Consider the following 11113-nt stretch of genomic DNA (forward strand, 5'->3'; position numbering starts at 1 on the left):
GAAATCACTATCTCAAGAAGATATCTGCACTCCTATGTTCATTGCAGCATTATTTACAACAGCTAGACATGGAAACAAGTGTTCATTGATGGATGATTGAATTTAAAAAGTATAAACATGTATTATTCATATATATATTATTCAGCCATTACAAAAGGAAAGAAATCCTGCCATTTGCTACAACATGAATGGATCTTGAGAGCATTATGTTAAGTGAAATAAGTCAGACAGAAAAAGAGAAATACTGTATGATCTTACTTATAAATGGAATCTGAAAAAAAGGAACTCATAGAAATAGAGAACAGACTGGTGACTATCAGAGTCTTGGGTTTGGGGGGGTGGACAAAATGGGTGAAGGTGGTCAAAAAGTACGAACTTTCAGATATAAGATAAATAAATCTGGGGATGTAATGTACAATGTACATGGTGTCCATAATTAACAATACTGTATTGCATATTTGAAAGTTGCTAAGAGAGTAGATCTTAAAATTTCCCCAACAAGAAAAAAATTTACAACTATGTATGGTGATGGATGTTAATTCAACTTATTCTGCTAATCATTTCACAATATATATATATATATATATATATATATACACACATATATACATCAATTCATTATGTTGTACACCTAAAACTAATACTCTGTTATATGTCAATTATATCTAAATAAATAAATAAATAAATGTAAGCTTCAAATTAGCACAATTTTATGACTTATTCTTTAATAAACATTGTATGCACGTGGAAGTTAATTTGGAGAATTTCTAGTGTTCAGTCGCCTCTTGACACACGTGGACTCAGTTTTACAAGTCAGTTCATAATTGTTTGGGATTGAGTTTGCTTCAGGTGGAGTTTGTCTCCAACCCCTGGGGTATGACATATTCCTGCATTTAAACAGTAGACACTCAATCAACAGTGACAGCACAGCGATTTTACAGAAGAGCCCACATCTTGAGTTATTTCAGTTTTGTTGTTTTATGTGACCACTTGGAATTTTTATTTGTGTTTAAAATTTAAAACAATGAAACAAAGTGCAAGTCATGAATTGTAATATTTTTGTTTGGCTGAGTGCAAATTTTAGTTCACATGTGAAATATTTTGCTTAATTTAAATAATATCTTTAAAATTAAAATTTATTATTCTTTAAAAAGTACTAATTGTTTTACGCTAAAGAATGATCCCAAGAGAGAAAATATAATATCATTGGTGCAATTTAATATTGCCTAAATTGTGCCATTTGCAAAATGCTTGGGTTTTATTAAAATTCATTTATTAATCATTAGAAAATTATTTACCTGAAATATTATTTTTTATTTTTTTATTGGCATGCTTATATATATGAGGTTTAATAAAAGACCATTTTCACTGTGTTTCTTTTCTGGCCATGATTATTATTTGTTTATTTCATGATTATCACTGAAAATAACGTTGTTGAATAGAGGAAAGGACTTTTTAAAAAATGCACTCTGGGTGTGGCGTATGCTAGGATACCACCGCCTAAGCCAGTGGAGTCCAGCACCTGCTTCTGATGTCCTGCCCCTCAGAACAAGGACCTGTGAGGTGCAGGACCTGCCCTCATGGACAGAAGGGATATGTGGGAACCTTCTAGAGGGCTGGGGCTGAGCCTTGCCATAAAGTGGGACAACTGTGCTGAACATATCCCTGGTTGGAAATTGCACTAAAACCCTCCAGTTAAGATATGGATTCAGCTGCAGTAATGCTATAACAAAATCCAAAATAATAGTGGCTTATACAAAATAGTTTATTTCTCTCTCTGCAACTGGGCTGGAATAGTAGCTCCATGGTATAGGAACCCAGGCCCCTCTACCTTGTTGCTCTGGCATCGCTGAAGTTGCCCTTCATGATGGTTAATTTTATGTGTCAACCTGACTGGGCCATGGGGTGCCCAGATATTCGGTCAACAATATTCTCGGTGTTTCTGTGGCAGTGCTTTTGCATGAGTTTAGCATTTAAATCGGTAGACCGAGTAAAGCCGATTGCTCTCCCAAATGTGTGTGGGCTTCATCCAACCAGTTGAAGGTTTGACTAGAACAAAAGGGCTGACCCTCCTCCAAATAAGAGCGAATTCCTCCTGCCTGACTGCCTTCAAGCTGGAACATTGGTCTTTTCCTACCTTCAGACTTGAACTGGGCCTTGAACTTGCTGGCCTTTGGACCAGAATTACACCATTGGCTCTCCTAGTTCTCAGGCCTTCAGATTCGAACTGGAACTGTACCATCAGCTCTCCTGGGTCTCCAGCTTGCCAACTGCAGATCTTCAGACTTGTCAACATCCATAATAGTGTGTCAATTCCTTATATCTCTGTATATATAAGGGTGAGTATGTAAATATATAAAATAAATATATAATATATACATATCACACACATACACACACCACACACATCCTATTGGTTCTGTTTCTCTGGAGAAACCTTGTTGGTGTGGTCCAAGATGTCTCACCACCAGCTCTGCATTCCAACGAGTATAGAAAGGGAAAAGGGGGGCAGAAAGGGCACACGCCTTTTCCATAAGCCCTGATCCATAAGTTGTGTACATTACTTTTGCTCGCATCCCATTGGCCACAACTTAGTCACATGGCCACATCTAGCTGCAAGGGAAGCTGGAAAATACATTCTTTATTTTGGGCTGCTATGTGTCCAGCTAAAACTTTTATTACCACAGAAGAAGAGAAAAATGAATATCTGGGAACAACCAGGGTTAATGCAGTGGTTTCTACCACTGAAGATGATAGCCCAGCAGCAGCTAATTCAAGGTCTTGGAAGTGTCACTGATATCATATCTATCCTGAGGGAAACTGTTCCAACTGTTAGAATATCTTACCTTGGGGCTGGGATGAATGGAGGGGATAAGAAATTTGTGTAACTTCCTTTTTTGCCTGGCTATACCCCCAAAATGGGCATTTTCCCTCTTTTTTTTAAGCAATGTGGTGCTGCTTATTCAATTCACCTGACTCACACAGAAGAAACAAGGAGGATGGGAGTAAACCAGTGTCTCCTTAACTTGCCATAAGTCCACCCTGGGTGTTTGTAAAAAGTGCATCCTGGCCCACCCTGGAGATACAGATTCAGTGGTCTGGGAAGGAACCCAGGGGTCTGTAGGTTTAACAAACCGCCTGTGTGATTTTTAATCAGGTAAGTTTAGGACACACTGTGCTGTTTCCCTAGCTTCTCAGGAGCCTGTCCAGAACATGGAGATTTATTGCAAGGATATTCATGATTGCATCTCAAGACAGAAGCTGTGGCATGGGGCTTAGACAGGAAGATGGGGTGAGGTGGGGGTCCAAGGTAGCTCTCAGGATGCGGTTCTCCCAGGACCCACAGCAGCCAGCATTTGTAGCTCTTCCCTCCAGACTCTACCACCAACAGGACTCATCTGCCTTCTCTTCTGTGGCTTCTTACTTCTCCTGTGCCTGCCAATGGCTTTATTCTTTCCTTTTCCAAAAAGAGAGAGAGATTGATTGGTTGAGCTAATTGCTTTCTGTACCTGGCCATTTCACAGGCCTCTGGTCAGCCTATGAACTGGTTGCCCTCGTCCGGTGCCCACCCCCATGTTCAAACAGGTCATGTGGTTCTAAACAGGGGACAGCCTGAGGCCAAGCCCCAGCCCATTCTATCCTGACTCCAGTCCCCCAGCTTACCATCCTGCCTTCCAGACCCGTCAGCATCTCAGCTGCCCATCGTATAGCCCTGGGGGGTGGGGGACAGGGGTGGGAGTTGCTCCCTTCTTTCTGAAGTCAGGCAGCTGGGGACACAGGCCACTAGGCAGCCCTCCGAGCACCCGTGCCAATGCTGAGATTGGCCACAAGTAGCAGACCCTTCCTCTGGTCAGGCTCTGTCTTTCCCAGTCCATTAACGTAGCGCATGCAGAGCAAGGTTAATGGAACTGAGACGGAGCTGCCAGGAGAGGGACAGCCCGTGGGGACCACGCAGCCTACCTCCTGTCACTCAGCCTACTCTTTCCTCTTTCTCAGCCCTGGGCACATCCGAGGAATGTGTCCACCTGGGCACCTCTGCTTCAGAGAGACGTAGGGGAGGAGGGGAAAGGGGCACAGAGGCGAGGGGGTCAACATTCTCCAGCACTCTTACCCACGGGGCCCTGAGGGAGGGTCGCCATCAGCTCAGTTAAGGGAGTCAATAGGAGAGAAAATCCATTTTGATGCTCATAGGCAGGGTGGCATGATTGAACTGTGGGTGCGTACGGAGGCAGGCTGCAAATCTCGGAGCGCTGGAGCCTCTGTGTGTGCTAGGTGAGGTCCTGAAAGGACGAGAGAGAAGGAGCACGACCCCACCCCCTCCCTGGGGTGAGTGCTGTTCCCATCAGCCCAGCTCCCTGGAACCATCATTTACTCTTAAGTGGAAGGAAATGGCTCCAAGAGGTGCAGATGGGTCTGAGGTCTGCCAGCATATCAGATGCACATTAAATTGGAGGAAGGAGGTGAGAAAGTTCCCCATCTTCAGGGAGGATATGAGGTCAGTGGGTGCAAATTTCACAGGTAAAAATGACACATTTCATAACCCATGTTCTGGGTGGATTTTCACATCCATTGATTTGAAAAACAGTCAAAGCTGCTCAGGTGACCTTCCTTCTGATGAGGAAACTGGAGAGACACTTCTGGCCGTCTGGCTCCACCCTGTGACTTTTTGGGCAATGGGGGCGCTCCCAGAATCCTGCCTTCCTCCACCTCACCAAGCTCAGGTCCACTTACAACTTAAACTGTAGCTGTTTCAGAAAGAATGCAGGTGGATGTAAGGAAGGACTTCGCAAGCAGCTGTGAGACAAGGGCAGCTGTTCCTGGGGAGAGCGGCAGGATTCTTTTTCCTGAAGACATTTGCAAATAGGACGGTTACTGACACCATCCAAGAGAGGTTCCGCTATATCTCACCTTTGCATAGGAGCTGGCAGGTTAAAAGCATTTTCAATCCATTCCCATTTGTTCCAGTAAGGTATCAGATTCCACTATACTCATTGTACAGGCAAGGGAATGAAGCTCATTGGTTAAGTGACTTGACCACAGTCACACAGCCAGTAACTGGGGAGTTGGAGCCACAGCTGAGCTCTCTGGACCCCATTTCTTCTCCATCTACCTCATGCTGTGTCTGGCATTGCACGTGAAACGCTGCTGTGGATGCCTCTGGAAGGTTCTGCCCAGAAGAGAGGATGGGAAACCTGTCTCAGAGCTCCCCCACCTCCTTTGGATCTATATTCTTAGCCCAGGGCCCTCCCACCGAAACCAAAATTAAACCCAAACTCAAGAGGTAGGCCTGGAGCCACCGCTGAAAGAGGAGGCTGCTGGCTTCCTAGGGCAGGAGGGGCACTTTGTCCCTGTCCTCCTGGTTCTGGCAAATTCTTCCTAGACTCCTTTTTGGGCCATTTCCCAGCAGATGCTAAATGGAGAAGATGGAAAAGTGTTCCCTAACTCTTGATTCATGGGGATATTTTAGTCTTCAGGGCTTGCAGAGGTATTGAAACCAGCGGGGTGTATGTATACGTGCATGTACATATGTGTGTGGTTTGGGAACAAGAAACTTCTCCTTCATAATGAAAAAATAAAAGCTTGAAAGGGATTTGTTAAGTCAACTAAAAGGGGGCCCTGGGATCTCTATCTCTCTTACGCACAAACCCTTTCCCAATGTACAAATGAATCAGGACCACGTGGATCTGACTTCACTCAGAAACTGTGCTGGTTTATAAAATCCAGAGAGGAAAATCGCCAAAGGCCACATTTGTTTTCATCTCTCTGTCCATATGCTCCCAGAGGCTTGTTCTGGTCTCTCCACCCTCTGGGGAGATGGGATGTTTGCCTGTTTGGGTAGGAGGAGGATGGAGAGAGGTTCTCATCATGCATTTCTTGAGCTCTTCTTCTGATGAGAGGATACTTGAAAGGATGCAGCCCAGGGGTCGGACAGCTGTCGAGAGGAGGGCGCTACACTCTGTTTAGAGAAACCTGTTGCTAATAAAAGGGGAGCAGCCCCTCCGTACCCCTAAAAAAAAGTGAGCTCCTGGAAAAACTGCAACTAGGGGGTGTGGGTCCTGCTTTCGAGACACAAAAATTCATCCTGGAAAAGGGAGGGGAACAGATGTTTACATCCTCGATGAAGGGGCTCAGGGAAGATGGGAGAGTATCTTTGTCCTCCTTTCTATCTCTCCAGGTCTTTCTCTAAGGGCCTGCTTACCAAGGTGCTGTGCAGGATGGAGCTGGCCAGAAAACAGCCCATTCGAAGGAAGCCTGGGGTCTGCGGAGTGGCCCACAGATGTGCCTTGGGGGGATCTTGGAGAAACCCAAGCTCAGCCCACACTTGGTCCTCCCTCTAAGGACTGCAGGGTGATGTTGCTGCAAGTTGCCTGTGGTATAATAAAAATACATATCTGATCTTTGTCCCAGGTTCCTAGCAAAGTGTTCCTAAAAGCCAGGGTATCTCCTGAGTGATGAGTGTCTTTTGCGTGCTAATTGAATGACTCTAGCTGGGTTGGATGTGGGGTGGCGAGGGGGACAGATAGCTTCAGGGTGAGGGTAGGTGGCCAGAAATACCCAGTCTGTATCATCAGATTAGAACTTTCAGTTCCATCCTGATAACCTCCAGGGAGGAGAGAGGGGCTGGTAATTAAACTCAATCACCAATACCCAATGATTTCATCAATAGCTCCTAGATAATGAAGTCTCCATCAAAACCTATAATCCATAGGGTTTGGAGAGCATCTAGGTTGGTGAATATAGTGATGTGCTTGGAAGTTGGCACACCTCAGGAGGCATGGAAGCCCTGCCAAACCACCTCTCCCCCCATAACGTTCCCTATGCATCTCTTCCATTTGGCTGTTCCTGAGTTGTGTCCTTTATAATAAATAGGTAAACATAAATAAAATGTTTTTCTGAGTTCTACAAGTCATTCTATGGAATTATCGCACCTGAGAGGAGGTTGGGAGAACTCCTGATTTATAGCCAGGCAGTCGGAAGTACGGGTGGCCCCCAGGACTCGTGATTGGAATCTGAAGTGGGGGCAGTCTTGTGCAGCTACACCCTTAGAACTGCGGGGTCTGATGCTAACTCCGGCTAGTTAGTGTCAGAACAGGACTGAACTGTAGGACAATCTTGGTGTCAGAACTGCAGCATTGGTTGTGGTGTGGGAAAACACACATTTGGCATCAGAAAAAAGACCCTACATTGCAATAGAAAGCTAATACATATATTTGTTCCAATAAATCGTTCAAGAAATATTTATTGAGCTTACCATGCCGGTATTGGAAATGGAATCATGATCAGGTAGATGGGTCTCTGTCTCAGGGAATTTTAGGGATTGGTTATCATACTTTCCAAGTCAGACTCCTTGAAAGGCAGGGTCAAAATCTTATCTTCTTACTTATCTCCCATAGTACCTAGTACAAGGCTGGCGCTCAATTCACTCTTACGCATTGCTTAAATTGTGAGCTCCCTGAAAGCAGAAACAGTGCTGTTTTATACTTGCATGACCCTGAGCAAGGTACTTCTCACCTTATGCCTCGGTTTCCTCATCTGTAAAACAGGAATGATAATAATACCTGCATCTTAGAGTTTTTGCGAGAATTAAGTGCGTTAATTAATATATGTAAAATGCTTAGAGCAGTGCCTGGTCCACAGTAAGCTCTGAATAAGCGTTGTCTTTTGTTATTCCCTCCTCTTTCTCATCCCAGAGTGCTGGGAACAAACCACTGTGAAGCAAGGACTCTGTCCTTGGCATTGTTGTCACTGACTTACAGGGGGAGGTTGGGAGCTAGTGTAATGGGCTGGGGTCTGACTGGACCTCTTCTTGGTCTGCAGGGACTGTAGTGGGGTGGGCTAGCTCACCCCACGTAGCAAAGGGTCTCTGCCACCCAGGGGGAAACAAGCATACCCTCAGCTTACTTTCCAGGTGTCCAGACCACCCTGCCCTGAGCAAACCTTCTGATTTGGGGGAGAGAAGCCTTGGTGACCATCTTCCCCTGCAGACTCCATCCCCGTTTCTCAAGCCCTATTCCAAGGGCTCCCAAATTGAAGTCCAGACAAGCCACGCAGCCTGCCCAAGATCACACAGCATAGAGTGGCTGTTTCTGGGCACAGATGCAGGTCTCCTATTTCCCGGAAAAGTGTTGAAGCCAAAGGCCAGGCTGCTTCTCCCCTCTCTAGGAGAACATGGGCTGTCCTGGCGCCTCCATTGCTTCTCATTTCCCCAGCCGCTTGGGTGCCTGGGTCCTCTGAACTTTTCAAGGAATTACTTGGCCTCATGATGCCAAAAGAAAACTCCAAAATCAAAATCAATAAATGTTTGATTACATGTCTATAGAACATGTCAACTAGCCAAGTGCCACTTAACTCCTAGTTATATCTAAATTATACTTAATGTAAAATGTGTATGCAATTTAAGATGATTGATGTCCTGTGCGGCCCCCAACTATCAGACTGAATAGAGTATGGTGGTCATAGAGTGACCCCGTCCTTCCCCATCTCTGCTTGTGAATCAGAAAGCTGAAGAGGGACAGGAGACAGGGAGCTCCCGGGGCAGGAGCCCAGCTCTGCTCCTGACTCAGGGGTCTCCTGGACCAAGGAGGGGAAATCTAGTTCATGGCCCTCCCTCTCCATTAAACTTTAAATAGCTCCCCATTTTCCATCTTCCTGGACAACAGAGCTATAGTTAATTCAAAATGAAGGCCAATCCAAACATCATTTGAGGTTGGCTTAGGGCAGTATCACACTGAATACCCCTGGGTTGGACCCCTAATTTTCTTGGACTCAGTCCACCTGCAAATGACTAGGGTGAATAGTCCATATTTATTCAAAACGTTCAATAAATTCTTGTGCCAGCCATTATGTCAAAAGCAGGGTGTGCAGAAGTGAGCAAAACAGACCCCCTTCTCTCGTGGAGTTTAGCGTCTAACGGGGAACAATTGCCAGTTTTGTGCCATAACCTCTTCTCATTTGATTCTTGAAAAAGCCCTGGAACCAGTCAGGGCAGGATTAGTTTGGTTTTATCACCTTTTTTAGTTGAGAAAACTGGCACTCAGAGAAGCCTATCAGGGTGGTTAAGGCGGCAGCGACAAAGCCTGGACTGAATCCCTCAGAGGCTGTTTCCAGATGCCTAGTTCTTTCCCTAATGCCACCAGGCCTCCCAGTGATGGCCATGGGGGCCGTCCAGACAGCTAAGGAGAAGCTGCAGTCTGCGCAGGCTGCTGTCTGAGGCTGCTGGCTGTGGGACTGCCTCTGGGGCTGAGCCCGGCGACACCCTGCACCCGGGAGAGGGCTTGTCCTGCAGCGGCGAGGTGGTTGCCTGCCCGCCGCGCTGCTCCGCGCGCTCTCTGAGCTTCCGATGCTATTTGGAACCAATTAGCCATTTATTTCAGCCAATTCATTATGTTCTCTTTGAACCACATTTCCTCTTCCCGCAGAAAAGCTGCCTTGGAACTTGTTAGAATGTTGCGGGCAAAATGTGCTCTCGGGCTTGCATTCCGGAGCCAGCTCCGCACGTCTCCACGCTGTCGCTGCGCCCTCGGCCGGGATGGATGGGCTCAGCCCCGCGGCTCCGTCCCCCGAAGCACCGGTCCTGCCGCTCCGGTTTTCCAAGGTGCTAAATCACGCCTCCGCCCCCGCCCCCGGGGCCGCGGCCGGCTATCTCCTGCATCAAAGTGTCCCCCGTGCTCCATCAGGCTCTGGGCTCTGCAGCAAATCCTTCGTCTCTGGCTTCAATCCCTCCCGAGCCGCCGTTCAATCATCCCTCAGCGCCCGGCTCAGCGCTGCTCTAGCCCTCCCCGTGGGCTCCTTCACCCGCCCTCACCCTGCCCTGCTCACGTCATCTTCTCCACCAGTTCCCCCTCTCCCACCGCAGCCATCCCAGATGCACATCGACTTCCCGCTGTCACTCCCGCTGGCCTCTTTCCCCTCCCGCCCTCTCTCACATCAGATTTTGCCACCCAGTGTGGTTGGCTGGCCCATCCTAGCCACTTTCTGACTCTGGGTGAGGACAGGAGGTCAGGGTAGTGGGAAGGTGGGAGGGATGGGAGGGGGGGGCTTTCTTCCTTTCAGCTCCAGACTCCCCTCAGGTGCTGGTCAAGGTGGGGTGAGCTCACCAAAGCAAGCTGGGAAAATCCCCAGGAGCCTTGGGTCACCGTGGCCAGCCGCTCCTCCCAACCTCTCCCCAGCCTCAAACAGTCAAAACCCCAAAGAGTACGGTTTCACTCTAGGACGTTCTCTCCTGATAAATTCAGTAGTCTCAACTTGGGGCTGTGCCATCTGGCCTTGGGAGAAACGGAGCCATCTTGAGAACGTAGGTCGTCAGCAGCTCCCCAAGATCACCGCTGGGGGCCCCCATGTGCCCTGCCCGGGAATCTGGTTGCTATGGCAACAGGAAGGCAGCCCCCACAGATGCAGAGGGTAGGGGCCTGCGGAATGCAGAGGGACGTGACACTTGACCACTGTGGCTGTCTGTGTTGTACTTTCCTCCCCCATCTCAAGGGAAGTGGCCCTCCAGGAGCACAAGTGGGCAAGCGTCCTGCGGGGGCTGGGCGTGGGGGGGCGAAGGATGCTGCCTTGTGGCAGAACTGGCAAGGGAGCAGTAGAGGGGTGCCACTGCAATTCAGCCTGTCGTCCTGGGGGATTTGGGGGACCCACGGGATGTGGAGCACAGAAATAGAAGAATTATCCTCTAAGTCCAAACCCGTGATACATCTGTCTGGCCAGAGCTTGCCTGTGACAGTTTTTCCTAGACCACTTCACGGGAAAGGCTTTATCCTAGAAGCTATCAACATCACAGTCATGTCCCAACACCTGCCACTTCTCTAACAGCCTGTTGAGAGCTAGCGTTCATGAGTGTCCTAAACCCTTCCCTAACCTATTTATATTTTCATACTGTGACACTTCTTAGGGAAATGAGCTCCCTGAATTTGAGGAGCGTTCCCCTCTGATCTGCCCTGTAACCATCTGACGTAGGTGTCAAAGGGATCTCCCAGGTTCAGTATTTGGAGATTTGGTGAACTACTCTTCATCCCACCCTTCCAACCCTTATGATATTATATACTTTAATTTCAAAGATGAATATTTCGGAGTGCCTGCCGTGTTCCATGTGACTTTAAAATATTACCTCATT

The 11113-nt window shown here is 47.4% G+C and overlaps 1 protein-coding gene across 1 annotated transcript in view; it reads left to right on the plus strand.

Annotated features, from left to right (window-relative positions):
* Positions 1–1373, plus strand: part of TRIM29 (tripartite motif containing 29) — a 63289-nt gene extending 61916 nt beyond the window's left edge. The window contains exon 10 of the transcript XR_014268092.1: positions 905–1373. The gene's annotated coding sequence lies outside the window, so the exon portion shown is untranslated. The remainder of the gene's footprint in view (positions 1–904) is intronic.
* Positions 1374–11113: the final 9740 nt, after the last annotated feature.

Source organism: Balaenoptera physalus, assembly GCF_965194825.1.
Source record: "Balaenoptera physalus genome assembly, chromosome: 10".
Taxonomy (NCBI): Eukaryota; Metazoa; Chordata; class Mammalia; order Artiodactyla; family Balaenopteridae; genus Balaenoptera; species Balaenoptera physalus.